At 39.5% G+C, this 18,438-nt stretch overlaps 1 pseudogene; it reads left to right on the plus strand.

Annotated features, from left to right (window-relative positions):
• Positions 1–6,927: 6,927 nt before the first annotated feature.
• On the plus strand, positions 6,928–10,552 carry LOC118888296 (annotated as a pseudogene).
• The last annotated feature ends 7,886 nt before the right edge of the window (positions 10,553–18,438 follow it).

The raw sequence follows: 18,438 nt of genomic DNA on the forward strand, positions 1-18,438 counted from the left end.
CTCTTTCATTATTAGACAGGAGCCGAATCCTCTCTCTTCCTTGCCAGAGAACTAGAAGGAAGAGCAGAATTAATACCTATTATGAAGAGGAGTTACATCACAAGTTTGTGCTATTTTGCTGATGCTTCTCACCGTGAATCCTAAACACAGCATTGAAGCGAAAGTATTGTTCTTAATATCTAAAGAGGCTAGCATCTGCTCTGTTCTCAAAATTGACTAGTACCCTTGAACGTGGTCAGGAAATAAAAAGCAAGCTCACCCTCTTTCTGACCCTGACCTGCGTGGCTCCTACATCCTGCTCTGGGAGGGCTTCAATGAACCAGGTAAGGTTATTGGAATATTAGAAAATTTAGGTGCTCTCCCAGCATTCCCACTTGTTCATGAAATGGAATGAGAGAAAGGGATGAAAGGGAGGACTCAAGCATCATATCCAGGTTTGGGGGTTGAGAAACTAAGTGATAGTGGTGCCATTTACTGAGATTGGAAAGTTTTGGGAAGCAAATTTGGAAGGGAAATCAGGAGTTCCACTTTGGACATTTTAGAAAATCTCTCTTCCTCTTGCCTCTAACCTCTCTTTCTCTCAGCCTGTACAAATGATCAAGTCTCTTTTCTTAAAACAAATGAAGCCCTCCCCAAACCTTATAATCCCTCTAACTGCTACCCTCTCTCCTTCCCTTTAGGTCTGAACTTCTTTAAAGGATCATCTATTTCTCACTATATCTACTTCCTTACCTCTGAGTCTCTTCTCAACCCCTGCAATCTGGTTTCTGACCTCACCATATTATTGGAACTACATTCACTAAGGTGACAAATAATGCCCTAATTGCAAATCTAACGGATACTTTTCAGTACTAATCTCACTGGGCCTCTCTGTAGCCTTGGACATGGCCAATCACCTCCTTTTCTTTGACGATCTCTCCTCCCTTGGCTTCCCTGGCATCACTCTCTCCTGTTTCTCTCCCTCCTCTGTGACTTTTCTTTCTCGCATTCTTCCTGACTCTATCTGCTGCTTAAATGTATTTGCAGGGGTTCTGTTCAGCTCTTTCCTCACTTTACACTGTTTTCAAGGATGATCCTATCATTTAGATCCCATTTAGATGATTTTGGCTCTCATCTATAAACTGTCAACTCTCAATTTGCTATCTCCCAACTCTAATTCTCTTTGGAACTACAGACTCATATTTTGAGTTGCCTACTAGACAGGTCATCTAGATGCTCCTAGATGACAAACTCAACACATTCAGAATTCAATTCTAAACAAGGCAATTTACAGAAGAAATTCAAGTTGCCAAAAACATATGAGAAGATGCCCAATCTCACCTAATAATCAGGAAAATGCAGATTAAAGCAATAAATGCAATGTTTCTCACCAAGGCTGGCAAAAATTCACGAGAATGATAACATCCAATGTTGGCAAAGATTAGGGATAACAGGGACTCTCATACACCTCTGGTAGAAGTAAGACTTACTATAACCTTTCAGGAAAGTAATCTGGCAATATCTATTAAAATATGAAATACATGTATATATATATCCCTTATATGCCAAAGAAATTGCCACACAAGTCCATAGGGTGCATGTATGAGTATGCTCATCACACTGTTGTTTGTGTTAACAGGAAGGTGGAGGTAATCTGCTTGTCCATCACTGGAGAAGGTGATAGGGAAAATACGGTAGACATATACCTTGGAGTACTATACGGCAGTTAGAGGGAATGCCTTAGATTCTTTTTTTTTCTTTCTTTTTTTTAAATTTTATTGGAGTATAGTTGATTTACAATGTTGTGTTAGCTTCAAGTGTACGGCAAAGTGATTCAGTTATACATATACATATATTCATTCTTTTTTAGATTCTTTTCTCATATAGGTTATCACAGAATATTGAGTATAGTTCCCTGTGCTATACAGTAGGTCCTTGCTGGTTATGTATCTTCTATACAGTAGTGTGTTTGTGTTCATCCCAAGCATCTGATTGGAATGGCTTCTACAACAGTGTGCAGAGTGAAAAAAAAACATTGGAATGTCTAACACAATATGATTTATGTAAATTAAAATAATACACACATAAAATAACAAATTGCATTTTATAAGAATATATTCAAACAAAAGGATATACATTAAGGAATGGTTGCCTGAGGGGTGAAGAGGGCATGGGAGTGGAAAATGGGGCTAAAAGAAGACATACAAACAAGGGAGGAATCTTGCATGGGCCAATGATGACAATATGCTATAAACTGAGGAATATGATTCCCTCAGCCTACAGCACTGAGGACATCCCCCCAATTAATAACACATTCTCTTTGATCTTACAGTCTATTCCCATTTTTTGCCACTAACAATAATGCTGCAATAAATATTCTTTATATGTATATTTTTGTATTAGTGATTATGTCTGTAGCATACATTTCAATTGTGATATCTCCACGTATAGAATAGTATGCAGCTATTAGAAAGGATGAATTACAAAGAAATCCATGCTAAGACACATCATAATTGAACTTCTGAAAATGAAAGACAGAAAAAATCCCGAAGTCAGCCAAAGAAAAAAGATGCACTACTTATAAGTGGACATCAGTTTGAATGATAACAGATTCCTCACCTGAAACCATGCAGGCCAGAAGATAGTGGCACAAAATTTTTCAAGCACAGAAAGAGCAGAACTGTCAGATTAGGGCAGGAAACACATAAGATGAGCCTAGACCATCTTGTAGAGCCAGAAAGTAAGAAAGTGCTCAAAAGGAAAAAAAAAAACACAATGATAGGGGTATGTCAAAGGGACACGGGAGCCAACTAAAAGAGCTCCCAATGGCCAAAGCTAGAACAATTTGAGCAACACAAAAAAGTAGGATTGGATTATAATCCAAAGTATAAAATAAATATCCATGAGTCTATACTGATATAATGATTGACTGATTGGATGGATAAATACATACATACAAACATACATTTATTCATACATACATACATACATATATGGGGGAAAAGAGACAAATCTCCCAATCAAAATTCTAAATAATTTATGTAGATAGTTTGCTCTCAAGGAGGTAGAGCAAAACTCTACTCAAGTTTGGGTGCACACAGTGACTTCCAAGAGTACAATATGGGAAGGGGGATAGAAGAGTAACTTTACTGTGGAGAAACCTGACAAACACCACCTCAGCCAGGTGCTCAAGGTGAATATCTAAAGTGATAAGTCATTTTGATATTATGTACCCTTGATATGATGCAATGAAAATGGTACTTCACCTCTGTGGTCTTCCTCCCCAAAACCCATAACTCCAGTTTTTTTATGCATCAGACAAAATCCAGCAGAGGATATTCTATGAAACAGCTGTCCAGTGATCCTCAAAACTATCAAGGTCATCAAAAGCAATACAAATCTGAGAAACTGTCACAGCCAAGAGGAGCCTAAGAAGACATGATGACTAAATGTAATGTGGTATCCTGGATGGTTCTGAAACAAATAAAGGACATTAGGTTGAAACAAAGGGAATTTGGATAAAGTATAAACTTTAATAATAAGGTATCAATATTGCTTCATTAATTGTAACAAATGTACCATACTAATGTACTAATATAAGATGTTAACAATAGGGGAAATTGAATGTGGGGTATATGGAAACTCTCCGTACTATCTTCTCAATTTTTCTGTAAACATAAAACTGCTCTAAAAAATAATTATTCAAAAAAAATAACTGTCAACCACAAACTCTATGTCTGGTAAAACTATCCCTGATACAAAGGAAAACTGAGAGAATTTGTTGCTAACAAACCTGCCCTTAAAGAACATCTAAAGGAAGTTCTCCAAACAGAAAGGAAATGATAAAAGAAGGAGGCCTGGAACTTTAGAAAGGAAAGAACATCAGAATGGGCAAAAATAGGGGTATACTATCCTCTTAAGAAACCATGTTTGATGGTTAAAGCTAAAATTATGACACCGTCTGATGTGGTGTCTCAGTATATGTAGAGGAAATACTTAAGACAATTATACATTTTTAAAGTGGATACGGTAAAGGGATCTAAATGAAAGTAAGGTCTCTCTACTGCACTTGAAGTAGTAAAATACCAATATCAATAGACTGTTATAAGTTACATATTTATATTATAATTCCTAGAGCAACAACTAAGAAAACTATATAAAGCAGTGTGCTCGAAAATACTATAAACAAATCAAGATAGAATCCTTAAAAATGTTCAAGCAAGCACAGGAAAGCAAAAAAAGAGAAAGAAGAACAGGAAACAGAGGAAACAAACAGAAAATAAATAATAAAATGGCAGACTCAAGCCTCAACATATCAATAATTACTATTATAGGTTGAATTGTATCCCATAAAAAGATATATTGAAGTCCTAACACCCGTACCTGTGAATGTGGCCTTATTTGGAAATAGGGCTGTCTTAGTTCAGGCTTCTATAGCAAAGTACTACAGAGTGGGTAGCTTATAAATAACAGAAATTTATTTCTCACAGTTCTAGTGGCTGGAAGTTTGAGATCAGGGTGCCAGCATGGTTGAATTCTGGGGAGAGCCCTCTTCCAGGTTGCAGACTGCTGACTTCTTGTATTCTCACATGGCAGAAAGGGCAAAGGGAGCTCTCTGGGGTCTCTTTTGAAAGGGCACTAATTCTCATTCATGAGGACTCTACCCTCATAATTTATTCACCCCCAAGGCCCCCCACCTCCAAATACCATTACATTAGAAATCAGATTTCAACATATGAATTTTGGGGGAACAGGAAGATTCAGTCTATAGCAAGTGTCTTTGCAGATGTAGTCAAGTAAAGTTGAACTCATCAGAGTGGACCCTAATATAATATGACTTGTGTCCTTATAAGAAAAGGGTTTCATTAGGTCCCATTTGTTTATTTTTGTTTTTGTTTCTATTTCTCTAGGAGGTGGGTCAAAAAGGATCTTGCTGTGATTTATGTCAGAGTGTTCTGCCTATGTTTTCCTCTAAGAGTTTGATAGTGTCTGGCCTTACATTTAGATCTCTAATACATTTTAAGTTTATTTTTGTGTATGGTGTTAGGGAGTGTTCTAATTTCATTCTTTTACATGTAGCTGTCCAGTTTTCCCAGCACCACTTATTGAAGAGGCTGTCTTTTCTCCATTGTATATTCTTGCCTCCTTTGTCAAAGATAAGGTGACCATATGTGCGTGGGTTTACCTCTGGGTTTTCTATCCTGTTCCATTGATCTATATTTCTGTTTTTGTGCCAGTACCATAGTGTCTTGATTATTGTAGCTTTGTAGCATAGTCAGAAGTCAGGGAGCCTGACTCCTCCAGCTCTATTTTTCTTTCTCAAGATTGCTTTGGCTATAAACAAGACAAAAAGACAACACTCAGAATGGGAGAAAATATTTGCAAATGAAGCAACTGACAAAGGATTAATCTCTAAAATATACAAGTAGCTCATGCAGCTCAATATCAAAAAAATAAACAACCCAATCCAAAAATGGGCAGAAGACCTAAATAGACATTTATCCAAAGAAGATATACAGATTGCCAACAAACACATGAATGGATGCTCAACATCACTAATCCGTAGAGAAATGCAAGTCAAAACTACAATGAGGTATGACCTCACACCAGTCAGAATGGCCATCATCAAAAAATCTACAAACAATAAATGCTGGAGAGGGTGTGGAGAAAAGGAATGCCTCTTGCACTGTTGGTGGGAATGTAATTTGATACAGCCACTATGGAGAACAGTATGGAGGTTCCTTAAAAAACTAAAAATAGAACTACCATACGACACAGCAATCCCACTACTGGGCATATACCCTGAGAAAACCATAATTCAAAAAGAGTCACGTACCAAAATGTTCATTGCAGCTCTATTTACTATAGCCAGGATATGGAAGCAACCTAAGTGTCCATCAGCAAATGAATGGATAAAGAAGATGTGGCACATATATACAATGGAATATTACTCAGCCATAAAAAGAAACGAAATTGAGTTATTTGTCGTGAGGTGGATGGACCTAGAGTCTGTCATACAGAGTGAAGTAAGTCAGAAAGAGAAAAACAAATGCCATATGCTAACACATACATATCAAATCCAAAAAAAAAAAGGTTATGAAGAACCTAGGGGCAGGACAAGAATAAAGACGCAGATGTAGAGAATGGACTTGAGGGGGAGGGGGAAGGGTAAGCTGGGACGAAGTGAGAGAGTGGCATGGACTTAAAAATACTACCAAATGTAAAATAGATAGCTAGTGGGAAGCAGCCGCATAGCACAGGGAGATCAGCTCAGTGCTCTGTGACCACCTAGAGGGGTGGGATAGGGAGGGTGGGAGGGAGACACAAGAGGGAGGGGATATGGGGATATATGTATACGTATAGCTGACTCACTTTGTTATACAGCAGCAACTAACACAGCAATGTAAAGCAATTATACTCCAATAAAGATGTTAAAAAAAAAAGGGAAGCTCCTCCTCTTGACGATGGTAAGAATCCAATATGGAGTAAATCGGTGGAGTGGAGAGATGTAGCTCAGTGGGGTACCCTGCAGCGCCTCGCAGGCGCAGCTCCCCCAAAACCGTGATTGGTCTGGCCTGGGTGGGGGAGGGGGGCAACCCGGGACTGAGCCCCCTCCGGCAGCTGGCCCTCTCCTTCTTCTCTCAGCACTCCCCGGCTCTCAGCAGCACGCTTGTTTTTCCACCCAAATCGCTCCCTTCTCCGCTCTACCCGCTCCCAAGTCCCCAGAGCCCCTGCCGGCCTCCACCCCCTGGCCCCATGGTGCTCAGTCCGCGCCCCCGCCACCTTGCCTATGCACCCCTGCCCAGGCGCTTCAGTCGCCTTGCTCTAGCCACCCCACCCCCCAACCAAATCAGGCGATCTCCAAGATGTCAATAAGGGGGAAGGGGAGCGGACAGGAAAATGAAGGCTGCCCACCGCCACAGGACAGGTATGTAGGTGAACAGGAAAATGACCAAAGAAACACACGCGGGTGAGGACAGCTATATTATGCGCGTCAAGGCTGTGGTTATGACCTCAGATGACTCCAGCGGGAGGATGGTTCCCACAGTAAGGAAGGTGGGATAGGTAAGGTCACACACCCGGATGACAAATCGGCTTTCTCATCCATGGTGAACGACAGAAAGACAAACTGGTGGTACTGGAATGCTATTTAAGAAAGGAATTGGTCTACACCAAAGCCAACCCAACCTTTCATCATTGGAAGGTCAACAATAGTAAGTTTTGACTTACTGTCCGAAGCCTTGAGTGAGGAAAGCAATCGAAGACCTTATAGAAAGCTCAACATCATCTTCCACCATCCGTAGCGAAGCTGAGCTTTGCAATGACGTTTTTACAACAGCTACAGACAGTTCTTCTATCAATAATTCGTCTCAGAAGAAGGAACAACTTATTCGGACAATCTCCTCCCTCATATCCTGTGAGCACCAGAGGATTTATACCCTGGGTCACCTCCACGACCCACACCCCACAGACCATTATCACCTGGAACAGCTGATGGCAAGGCCCTACTGCCAGGTGAGCTTCCTGGACGACTAGGAGATCGTGCACATCAACCCAGGGAGAAGACCTGGATGACGCACATTACGAGGATTACCGGCGCCGGCGAGGGACAAATACCTGAACCCCTTGGAAGACGCGGGCTCGTACCTGCGCTTCGCCAAGGACAAGGTCCTTAAGCACGACTACAATTACCCCCATGAGGACTCCTCAGACTTTGGCATCAGCGCGGGGCCAGCATGATCAAGACACAGCCATTCCGGGGCAAGTCCCGGTGGTGGAAGGAGGACAGGGAACGCTCCGAGTGGGCGGTGCGCGTACTGCCAGGACGCTTTCAACCATGAGGAAAACCGGAGGGGCCACTGTCAGGACGCGCCTGACTCCATGAGAACTTTGCTTCAAGTGGTGAGCTGTATGTGGTGAGGACAGCATGCTCTATCGCTGTATGTCGGACCCGAGGGAGACTATACAGACCTGTGCCTGTGCGATACTAGCTATGAGTTTTGCCTCCGGTGGATGGCTCTTACTGACTTGTGTTTCTTCGCCCCCTGTTCTTGCTGTTACCTACCCCTTCGAGCCTGCTACCGCTGTGGAGTGATGTGCAGGTGCTGTGGAGGGAAGCACAAAGCAGAGAGAGAGGGAGGTGGGGTAGGGGGGAGAGGGAGGGAGAGAGAGAATATGACCTCATTTTTATAAAAAATGGTCATCGTATTTGTGTGCATAAATACACACACATGAAGAAGGTGTGAAAGGCTGCACAAATTGGTACCCTCGATGTTACAAGGGGAGGGGAGGGGGATATGAAAGGGTAGATTTTTAACTTTATCTTCTTGCATTTTTTATTTCACTTGTTACAGTGAGAACATACTGTATTTGTAACTTAAAAGAAATTTTCAATTAAATAAATTTTCGAGGGAAATTTTTTCCCTCAAACCTAATTTTGCTCTTGTTCTCTGCTTGGGTGAACTGGTACCATCATTCACTTCCAAGACAAGAGACCTGCAAATAATTCTAGATCCTTCCTTTTCTGTAATCTTCCACCCTTCCACTTAATTAGTCACCGAATCCAGATTTTAGTTCATAAATATCCTTACCTTCCTCTAATTAATAAATCCTGTCTATTCTAGTTCCTAAATCTCTTTTAAAGCCCTTCCCCTCTCTACCATCACTGCCAATAAGGCTTTTTTTAGTTCAGAACTTCATCATCTCTCGGTATTTCAATAGCCTTTAAAATAATCCCGTTTGACTCCTCCATCCACTCTCTCTCATATAACGCTCTCAAAATTATCTTTCTAAACAGTTATAGTGTATCACTGTTGGGAGACAAATGAATACATTTTTATTTTAATAGGCATACTTTTTTTTAATATTCTTAAGAAAATATATTAAACTCATGATTTCAAAGATATTATTGCCTAGATTTAAGAAATTAAAATGGTGAAGGTAGAATATGAATAAGTGAAGTTGGAAGACATTGGTCTATAAGGATAAAGTCCACACTCCATGAATCTTTATGATCTAGTCCCATCCTACCTTTCCAACTTTGTCATCATAAATGTACCATTTCAATTAGGGAAAACTTTCTGATGGCCCCCAAACATGACATGTTCTTTCATCCCTCTCTGCCCTTCCTCATGCTGTTCTCACTCATTCTCCTTAGTAAACTCTAAGTAAAACTTAGAGTAAGTAAGTAAAGTAAACTCTAAGTAAAGTAAACTCTTCCTTTTCCTTCAGTATTCAGCTCAAATATTTCTTCTGATCTGAGGATCTTTTTGTTTTTTTGGATGTGAATGTTTATAGCAGCTTTATTCATAATTACTAGAAGCAACCAAGATGTTCCCCAGTAAGTGACTAAATAAGCAAACTGTGGTACATCCAAATAATGGGATACTATTGAGGGATAAAAGGGAATGGACTATCAACCCATGCAAAAACATGGATGAATCATAAATATATATTTCTAGGTGAAAGAAGCCAGTCTGAAAAGACTACATACTGTATAATTCCATTTATATGATGTTCTAGAAGAGGCAAAACTATAGTGACAGTAAAAACATCACTGGTTTACAGGAATTTGGAGAAGAGGAGGAGGGTTGAATAGGTGAAGCACAGGGGAATATTTCTGGACAGTGAAACTATTCTCTATGATATTGTAATGGTGGATGCTTTACACGTTTTTCAAAAGCCATAGAACTTTATAGCACAAAGAGTAAAACTTAATATATGTAACTAAAACAAAAAATCATTTAGGAGATCAAGAGATACAAGGTCAGAATGCAGAATATGAAAAAAGAATCTGTGTTACAAATGTATGAAAGAACCTTCCTGAAGTGGGTGGGGGCAAAGGTGCAAACCTAAGTAACTTTGTAAATGAGTTGTGTCTAAGAATATAGGCAAAAGGGACTGTACATAAGCACTCTATTCTGGTTGATAAAGTTGTTTCCCCTGAGAGTACAGGCTAGCAATTCTGAAACCACTATACATGTATACTGGAATTGAACAATTAAGCACCTGATGGTGGATTACAGGAGCCAGTTTTCTTACTGTTGGAGTGGGAGGGTACAGATAAGCAAAGGGAAGAAGCTAAAATGATCCACAGGGTAATAGATATGAATTGGAGACATTAGTATGAACTCATATTTAGCTTAATACAGATACATGTATAAATATTTATATATATGTTGTTAAATTAATTAAATAAGGAGGCCATTAGACTGATGTGGCTTTAATGCCATGGTGGCCTATGTAAGCAGGCCAGAATCTAAGCCTATAAACGCCTCAAGGTTTCAAAATTACAGCGATAAGGACAACCAATCACAAACAGCCAACTAGACTTTAAGTAATAGCCAATCAATAATTTCCTTACTTTGCTTTTGCCTTTTCTCCACAAAAGTCTCTCCCCCCACCTCCTATAGTTAGAACGACCCCAACCACCTCCAGTTTGGCGCTGCCCAATTCAAATTGGTTTTTACTCAACCCCCCCCCCAAATTTTAATATGCCTCAGCTTACCTTCCAACAGCTCTGGTGTCCTTAGAGGGAAATGAAGGAGACCCTGATGGTCCTCAGGAGCAATGAGCAAACAGGTAAAGGCACCCGCTGAGCTCCTTGAGCCGCCCCCCTCCCGCTGCCTCTGGAGGTGGTGGGCAAGCTACTACCCCTTCCCAGCTCCGCAGCCTTTGCATTATGAGCTTTCAGACTCCACCTGAGTTTCTTTTTTCTGGATTGGCTCTGGAAAGCAGCAGGAGTCGACTGGGTCTGGCCCCAAAACCAGACTGGCTGAGGATTTTTTTACTGACAGCGCTCCCCATAGCACGTCTATTCTAGTACTTGCACTTTATAATATGGCAATTATTTGTTCATATTTGTGTGTTCCCCACCAAATTATGAACTCTTCCTGGACAGGGACTAAATCTTACCCAAATCCTTATCTCAGAGTCTCACCAAATACCTGGCCTAAGTAAGTACTCATAAAATTTAAGTTGAATGAAAAAATTGAAGTCTGGAACCTGGAGCCAAGGAGAACATTCCCTAATTCCAAATCTGCTTTGCATGTTACTATAGCTTTCTGTCTTCTTTTAAATATCACCCTGGTCACCTAGAAAAGAACACAAAGGCCAGAGTCATAAAGGTTTCAGGGATAGGAACAGAAGAGATTAGAAGGGTTTAAGGTGGGGCCAACCGGCACTAAGTTGACTATAATGTCGAGCCGTTTCAGTTTCTGTGGACCAAGCCTTCCTTCCTATCTTCCCTGTCTATCTGGTTTCTGACTATCTGGGGTGAGTTAAACCCACCAAGAATTTTGGCCTCAGCCTACCTCTGGGTAGCAAAAAGTGCCCTGGACAGGAGGTAGCAGAATGGACATTGCTCTGCTGAGGTTTCATTTCCATGTTGACTTTGGAGCTCTCTGGACTGGTATTTCACTTCTAGATAAATCACAGTAGTTGTAAAAGTTGTTAGTGGTGGTGGGGGACAGAGAGACAGGCAAGACAGGAGAGAGAGAACTAAGATTGACTCTCATCATACAAACCTCACACAGAAAACATTTAAGCACTTTCACTTAAGGTCATCCCTAACAATAGCCCCACTTCCTGTAGTAATACTGACTGGGCAGGCAGAGAGAACTGGGGAAAGGCCGCAGGTTCCCGAAGTGACAGTCTTGGAGCAATCCCTCTATATGCCTGTTCTTCCCTTTATACTAAATATAACCCTTATGGTTTACCATCTCTGTGTGGTCTTTGGTTACAGCACCTTGACAAAGGAATTAAGTGCATAATTGGGTTGATGTTTCCAGCTTTCTAGGGGCTACTTGTCTTGGGAAACCCCACAGATACAGTCCCCACAATCCAAGAATAGGCAATATGGCATTGACCTGCCATAAAACTGTTAATATAAAAGGGTTTTTATTGAAAATTAGTTTTTGCTTTTTTAGTTATTGTTTGGGGAGTAGGAAATGGTGCCAATAAAGAAGCAGTAGAAAAAAAGGGAACCTAAGTCCCTTTACTAAGGTTTTCTTCCTTTAGCCACTTGATTCTGAAAGCCAGACAGGATTAAGCAAATGCGTGGACAGGGGTTGGGGGTTGGGGAATGGCTCCCTATAGAAAATGTAAAGGTACACGGCAGACGTAGAACTACAAACCTGAGAGCTCACTAAGCATTAATATCCAATATTTTAGAAGATGCTTATCATTTTATTTTTTTAATTTTTATTTTATTAGTTTTTAAAATAAATTTATTTATTTATTTTTGGCTGCGTTGGGTCTTCATTGCTGCGTGAGGGCTTTCTCTAGTTGTGGCGAGCGGGGGCTACTCTTCGTTGTGGTGCGTGGGCTTCTCATTGTGGTGGCTTCTCTTGTTGCAGAGCACGGCTCTAGGCACATGGGCTTCAGTAGTTGTGGCACGTGGGCTTTAGGCATGTGGGCTTCAGTAGTTGTGGCACACGGGCTTAGTTGCTCCACGGCATGTGGGATCTTCCTGGACCAGGGATCGAACTCGTGTCCCCTGCATTGGCAGGTGGATTCTTAACCACTGTGCCACCAGGGAAGTCCAGTATTCATTATTTCTAAAGTTGGAGTCACCAACATTTCAGATGATTAGATTCCACCTTGGGTTCTACCAGAGCCTAGCTGATCTGGAGGAATAGAAATACCCAATCCAGCCCCCTCTAGCTTTCCTGTTTCACCTAAGAAGGGGTGGGGGTGTGGAATGAAAAAGCACTTATAAAGATTACAGCCCAGGAAATAGGAATATAGAATCCTTCCCATCTTCTGATATCATACCACCACATCAGTAAGATTCCTGTATAAAGCAGGGAATTACAATGGAAAGAACAGCACATCTCAGACCTTATTTAAGGACTCTCTAGGGAAACTCAAAGATGACAGGGGAGACAAAAAAACAGACACTGTAGGAAATTTTACCTCTGACACAGCTACAGCAAACAGTAAACTCAGCCTAACTCCTAGCCAAATAAACATAAAATCTCACACTACATGCCAATTTACCTGAGTTCCTTTTACCCAGTACATCATATGTCCACCCTTCAACAACACATTACGAGGCATACTAAAAGGCAAAAAACACAGTATAAAGAGACAGAGCAAGCATCAGAACCAGACTCAGATATGGCAGAGATTTTGGAATTACCAGAACAGGAATTTAAAATAACTATATGCTAAGGGCTCTATTGGAGAAACTGGACAACATACAAGAACAGATGTGTAATGTAAGCAGAGACATGGAAACTCTAAGAAAGAACCAAAAAATAATGATAGAAATAAAAACCACTATAACAGAAATGAAGAATGTCTTCTATGGGCACATCAGTAGATGAGATATAAATGAGGAAAGAATCAGTGAGTTTGTGGTATATACAGAATGGATAAACAACAAGGTCCTACTGTATAGCACAGGGAACTATATTCAATATCCTGTGATAAACCATAATGGAAAAGAATATTAAAAAGAATGTATATATATATATATATATATATATATGTATAACTGAGTTAGTTTGCTGTACAGCAGTAATTAACACAACATTGTAAATCAACTATATTTCAATAAAAAATAAATTAAAAAAAGAATCAGTGAGTTTGAAGATATGTAAATAGAAACTTCTAAAAATGGAATGCAAAAAGAAAAAAATGAAAAAGATGGAATATGCAATAATTGTGAAACAATTACGAAAGGTATAATATATGCATAAAGGGAATACCAGAAAGAGAAGAAAGAAGGAAAGGAACAGAGGAAATATTTGAACTAATAATGGCTGAGAATTTTCCAAAATTAGTGACAGATAACAACCCACAGATCCAGGAAGCTCAGAGAACACCAAGCAGGATAAATACCAAAAAAAAAAAAAAAAGAATCTACACAGGCAAATCATATTCAAATTACAGAACATCAAAGACAAGATCTTTAAAGAAGTCAGGCTTAAAAAACACCTTACCTAGAGGTACAAGGATAGAATTACATCAGACTTCTCTTCAAAAACCATGCAAGGAAGAAGAGAGTGCAGTGAAATATTTAAAGTGTTGAAAGAAAAAACCCAACCTAGAATTCTGTATCCAGCAAATTTATCCTTCAAAAGATAACAACAAAACCAATCTAATTTAAAAATAGGCAAAAGACTTGATAGACATTTCTCCAAAGAAGATATGCAAATGGCCAAAAAACACATGAAAAGATGCTCAACATCACTAATCATTAGGGAAATGCACATCAAAACCACAGTGAGATACCATTTCATACCCATTAGGATATTAGGATGGCTATTATTTTAAAAAATCAGAAGATAATAATAAGTCTTAGTGAGGATGTGGAGAAACTGGAACCCTTGTGCATTGTTGGTGGGAATGTAAAATGGTGCAGTATAGAGGTTTCACAAAAAATTAAACATAGAATTACCATATGAGTCACCAATTCCACATCTAGGTATATACCCAAAAAGAACTGAAAACAGGAACTCGAACAGATATTTGTATACCTGTGCTCATAGCAGCACTACTCACAATAGCCAAAAGGTGAAAACAACACAAATGACCATCAACATATGAATGGATAAACAAAATGTGGTATATATATACAATGGAATATTATTCAAACTTAAAAAGGAAGGAAATTCTGAACACGCTACAACATGGGTGAACCCTAAAGACAGAATGCTAAGTGAAATAAGCCAGACACAAAGAGACAAATATTGTATGATTCCACTTACATGAGGTACCTAGAGTTGTTAAATTCATGGAGACAGAAAGGAGAATAGTGGTTCCCAGGGGCTGAGGGAGGAATGGAGAGTTATTGTTTAATGGGTACAGAGTTTCAGCTTGGGATGATAAAAAAGTTCTGGAAATGAATAGAGGTGATGGTTATACAAAATGTGAATGTAATTAATGCCACTGAACTGTACACTGAAAAATGATTAAAAGGGTAAATTTTAGGCTATGTACATTTTACCATAATAAAAAAGGGAAAAATGAGACAGATCTGTAATACAGACAAGGAAGTACTTCTACATAGTTTCTACTGTAGAAAAACTAAAAGACATGTAGAAATACTGTTGTAATCTTAAAAGCCTATAAAAATTGCTTGTAGAAATGCTTTCTTTAGTTACCTCCCAGTTCTAAAGCTGTATCTTGATTAATTTGATTGTTTCCTATGTTTCCATTAATAACACACTTGTAAACCACTTCTACAGATGGCTAATCTCATCTCTTAGATGACAATTCTTATTAAAATTTCAGTAAGTAATTCTTTTTCCAAGTTTTTAGCTTCCAACATACTCATTATAGCACTAATTATTTTACCTGGCAATATCTATACACTAATCAATTCCCAGTGAGAATTATAAGACAATCATGTCCAGTAGCAAGAAGGAACAAAAAAACTGGAATCCCTATAACAGATGGTTAGTGATATGCTTTCAAATCTAGAATGTATGGAAAATGAAAATGTGACTCCTTGGTGATTCCCAGAAGAAATAACATTAACATAATACACTGTGTGGCTTATCAAATAAGTACTGTAGAAACCTAACTGGGACCATTTGGAATCTGACAGATGAAAGTCTTGTGAAAGTGGTTAGATGGAGTTTGGCTCTACGCACAGCTATTACACACAGAAAAAAGGACTTGAAGAACATATACCAAAATGCTAGGATTGATTATCTCTGGGGAGTAGGGTACCCAAGTTCTCTTATTTTTCTGTTTGTTTATCTGTATTTCCTGAAGTTCCTAAAATAAACATGTTAACTACTATAATAAAAAAAATCCAAACAATAAAATTTATTAAGGACGTCACCAAAATGGTGACATAGGAGACCCTGGCCTCCATCCCCCAACAAAGATCAACAATTAGACAGCTATCCATGAACAAAAACAGCTGTGGGAGAGCTCTGTAGTCCAATTAAGAAACTTTGGCAACACAGTAGAAAAACAAAACCTGAGAATAACTGCCCAAGAAGAGAAAAAAGATAGCTTCATTTTGCCTGCATCATCACATCCCCCAAGTAAGCATTGCTCAGTACCAAGAGGGAGTTTCTCAGGTAGAGGGTTTCCCTCACCAGAAAAGGAAGAGTGGGATGAGCGACCAGTTTCCAGCCTTTTGGGCACCACATGAAGGTCCCACTTCAGTTTCATTCCACCCAGACCATCAAAACTGAGACATATAGAGATGGCTAGGAATAAGGAAAAAACAGGGGCTACCAATACAGTCATGCAGTGGCAGCAATCGCAGTTCACAGTGACCTGCCCTGCAGACAAACAGCAGATTCTGCCACTGAAGAAACTAAAGGCCAACCCAGCCGCTGCAGACCCTCTGAAGATTTCACCATCTTTGCTCCATAGGTATTCACATTTGCTGATGCTAGCCACTGGGGTTCCTCTCCACACACACCCCACCAGAGCCTGGAAACCATAAAACTCCTCGAAGAGAACACAGGCAGAACACTCTCTGACATAAATCACAGGAATATTTTTTTGGATCTGTGTCCTAAGGCAAAAGAAATAAAGCAAAAATAAACAAACAGAACTTAATTAAACTTAAAAGCTTTTGCACAGCAAAGGAAACCATTGACAAAACGAAAAGACAAACTATGGAATGGGAGAGGATATTTGCAAATGATATGACTAACAAGGGGTTAATATCAAAAAATATATAAACAGCTCATACAATTCAATATCAAAAAACAAGCAACCGAATTAAAAAAACGGGCAGAAGACCTGAACAGATAGTTTTCCAAAGAAGATATACAGATGGCAAACAGGTACATGAAAAGATGCACAACATCACTAATTATTAGAGAAATGCAAATCAAAACTACAGTGAGATATCACCTCATACCCGTCAGAATGGCTATCATCAAAAAGTCTACAAACAATAAATGCTGGAGAGGGTGTGGAGAAAAGGGAACCTTCATATACTGTTGGTGGGAATGTAAATTGGTACAGCCTCTATGGAAAACAGTATGGGTTCCTCAAAAAACTAACAGAATATCAGAGATACCTGCACCCCAATGTTCACTGCAGCATTATTCATGACAGCCAAGATATGGAAACAACCTAAGTGTCTATTGACAGATGAATGGATAAAAAAGTTGTGGGATACACACACAGACACAGACACACACACACAGACATACCCACACACGTACATACATCCGATGGAATATTCAGCCTCAAGAAAGAAAGAAATTCTGCCATTTGCAACAACATGGATTAACTTTGAGGGCATTATACTAAGTGAAATAAGTCAGACAGAGAAAGACAAATACTGTATGCCATCACTTATATGTGGAATCTAAAAAAGCTGAACTCATAGAAACAGAGAGCAGAGTGGTGGTTTCCAAGGGCTGGGGAGTGGAGAAGGAGAGATGTTCAAAGGGTACATAATTCCAGTTATAAGATCAATAAATTATGGGTATCTAATGTACAGCATTGTGATTATAATTAATAATATTGTATTATATACTTTAAAGTTGTTAACAGTAGATCTTAAATATTCTCACCACAAGAAAGAAATGGTAATTATGTGGCTGGTGGTAATCATTTTGCAATATGTAAGTGTATAAAATCAACACATTGTACACCTTAAACTTATACAATGTTATATGTCAGTTATATCTCAATAAAGCTGGAGAAAACAATTAACAGAGAGACAGTTCATTTTTTTTTGCATTTCTTTTATTTTTTAAAATTTACTTATTTATTTATTTATTTATGGCTGCGTTGGGTCTTAGTTGCTGCGCACGGGCTTTCTTTTTAGTTGTAGTGAGCTGGGGCTACTCTTCGTTGCGGTGCGCAGGCCTCTCATTAAGGTGGCTTCCCTTGTTGCGGAGTATGGGCTCTAGGTACGCGGGCTTCAGTAGTTGTGGCACATGGGCTCAGTAGTTGTGGCTCACGGGCTCCAGAGCGCAGGCTCAGTAGTTGTGGCGCACAGGCTTAGTTGCTCTGTGGCATGTGGGATCTTCCCGGACCAGGGCTCGAACCCTTGTCCCCTGCATTGGCAGGTGGATTCTTAACCACTGCGTCACCAGGGAAGTCCAGAGACAGTTCATTTAATAGTAATTGAACTGAGTTGCATTTTCTAGTAGCTTTTTCAACTAAGGGAGTGAACAAAATCTTCTAGGACAAAGTAACACGGTAGATCAGACCCAGAGAGAGACTGATTGTACTCTATGATAAGTATTCTCTAGAATATAAAAGGAAGTTATGAACAGGAGTCCAAGCTTTTGTTCTCTTGTGTCTCTCTCCCTCTTGCCTCTTCTCTGGTTTTGTTCCACACTCTGAGCATCGTAAGCCAACTTATATGTGGTGGTCACTAGAAGATTCTGTAAGGAAGACTGTCTCTCTAGACTCTGTCTCTATCAATTTTCCCCTTTCACCTCTATTTTTAACATTTTCTTTTTTTTTATGGAACATTTTCTTGTCTACCTACAGACATACTTAACTTTCTCCACTCAAAAC

Source organism: Balaenoptera musculus, chromosome X (assembly GCF_009873245.2).
Source record: "Balaenoptera musculus isolate JJ_BM4_2016_0621 chromosome X, mBalMus1.pri.v3, whole genome shotgun sequence".
NCBI classification, from domain to species: Eukaryota; Metazoa; Chordata; class Mammalia; order Artiodactyla; family Balaenopteridae; genus Balaenoptera; species Balaenoptera musculus.